Source organism: Montipora capricornis, chromosome 8, assembly GCF_036669925.1.
Source record: "Montipora capricornis isolate CH-2021 chromosome 8, ASM3666992v2, whole genome shotgun sequence".
Classification (NCBI taxonomy): domain Eukaryota; kingdom Metazoa; phylum Cnidaria; class Anthozoa; order Scleractinia; family Acroporidae; genus Montipora; species Montipora capricornis.
Window position 1 is genome coordinate 20,739,823 of NC_090890.1, and position 2,500 is coordinate 20,742,322.

Sequence of the window (2,500 nt, forward strand, 5' to 3'; positions counted from 1 at the left end):
GCCCTTCATTCTGTTTCACTTTGCACAATGGATGCTGTTGGAGGACTTGGAGAAGTAAATTCAGTAAGCGATCTTGAGAGAAAGTTTGCCGAAATCCACATTCCATGGGACGAAATTGCTCCGGCCCACATCTACGAATGGCAACTCTTTCTTTTAAAATGGTCAACATATCTTCAACTTTATCAAAAGCTGTTCCCTTGCAAAGTTTCCAGGCTAAAACTATGCCAATTTTGTTCATAACTATAAATAAACTGTCATACATGAAACCAACAGCATTGTAGCTAGTGGGTCAGGAAAACACCAGTCAGATGTCGATTTGCACATTGTTCATGACACATTTTGGTATATCAAATGTCTCAGAGTTAGTTGGGGGCAATGCCTCTACCCAGAAAGGTAAATCAAATGGATTGATTGCAAACAACTCCAAACTATTTGGCAGGGAAATGTTTTTTGTGGGCTGTTACCCTTCATATAATGTTGCAAAGAATGTGCCAGGCTGGGTTTGGGGCAAAGGGTGATATGAACAACAACCACATATTGCAATTATTATACAAGATATCCTGGCTCCACCATGAACGCCCAAGTCAGTACAAGGCAATGTACGTTTCACTGGGAATTTTAAGTAAAGAGCCACCCCTTCCACAGTCCTTTATTGACACAAGGTGGACATACTACCATGAGACGCTACAATAGTATTTCAAGTATGGAAAAGCCTGTCTTCAGCTTGCAGAGCGTATACTAGAAAGGATGCTTAAGTCAGATAATCACTCATCAGTCTGGCAAAATGTCATCAAGCTGAGCTCCTGCCCAATGATCGAAGTGCAAATTAAATTCTTATTTGAATTCCTTGACAAGTTCATCATCCCATCTCTTAATTCATCACAAGCAAGTCATGAGGAACTTGGATTTTCCAGTGGATATCTGGCACGACTATGGCCTGCAACTGTTCTCAATCACAATGAAACACTCAGTCAAATGTTACTGTGTCCAGCACTGTATTTTCCTTTAACAGAAGAGCAAGTGCAATTATCTTTGAAAGATTCAGCCGCTATTTAACACTTTTACCAGGAAGTGCAGAGGCCCATGTTGCAAGAAGCCCTGAAAGTAGTTAAAGAACATGGTGCTGAGTGGTTATCCTTTCCCAAGCTGTTTGGAATGGGAGCTGATCAAAGATTCCAAAGTCCATTCTGGTCATCTGTTTTGAAGGTCCTTGACATAAAATTTGTATCCACTGAAAGAAATCAAGGAAACGCATCTGAAAACAATGTAAAAGTTTATGGACAGGATCTTCAGAGATTGGTGTCTAAGGACAGAAATGGGCTGGTTAAATGGGCCAATATTTGGGAGCTGCAGAAACCTCAACTTCTAACTGAGGTTTATAATGCACTGGCAACATCACCTGAAAGCTGTCATATTAACAAAGACACCACACCATTTTTAATTTTATGCCAAGCACATTTTTACCATTCCTGTCAACAATGTCATTGCTGAAAGACAGTTTAATCTATTCCAACTTTATCTTCATGACAAGCTATCAGAACTATCAAAACAGGCGTCTGTAACATTTGTCGAAAACACACTTCACAGTGGTAAAACTAATGGTAGGACCACTGAGACAGCAAGGCAGATACATGAACAGAGAATGAAGGACCATGGGCAACTGCTGACCACAGAGCTTCTCCAAGAGGCAAGAAAAAAGCTCAGCAACATCAGAAAAGGTAGTGCAGTCAGTGCTCCCCTTAGAGGAAAGGATGTCTATCCTAAAGCTTGGGAGGAAAAGAAACTGAACAAAGACACATCAGTGACAATCCAGTCTCTTAAAGCTGAAGGTCCTAAGTTTGAACTTCAGTGGAAAGCTTCAACAAAAGGAACTGTAAATTTGGAAGAACAGACATCATTCAGGCCTACAACAATTGGATGGCATAGAGCCACTGGACAGGTGCCACCTCTGATGCATCTTGCAGCACTTACAGTGTGGGATTATGGTGAGGAGCTTTCAACACATGACTTCCCAGTGGAATGCCGGAAGTGCATCAAAAATCTTCCGCATATCTTCCCAACCTCATCAGTTAATTCTGTGTCCACTTTGGGTGTCCCCATGGATATGTCCATAACATCTGTCCCTGTTCATGAAGAATAAGACCTGACTGAGGGGTGGCTCATCAAAAAGGGGGAACTAACTTACATCTGGAAAGGTTAAAGTCAATTTATAGTCAATCTACCTCATATGTGACCAGTATTTTTAAAGTTTTAACAGGGTTTTAAAAATTACATGTCAGTTGTTATTATCGCCAGTTAGATTTAAGAATTTTCATTGAAACTTCCCTAGTTTATTGCTGAAATAAAGCTATGAATTTTTTTACATTACATCACAGCATACAGTATTTGAAAACAATCAGTTGTTCCCTACATGAATGGGATCGGCTATTCATCGAGTTACGAGCTGAGTTGAGTTTGAGTTGAGTTTGAGTTAAGATTGAGTTAAGATTGAGTTACAGTT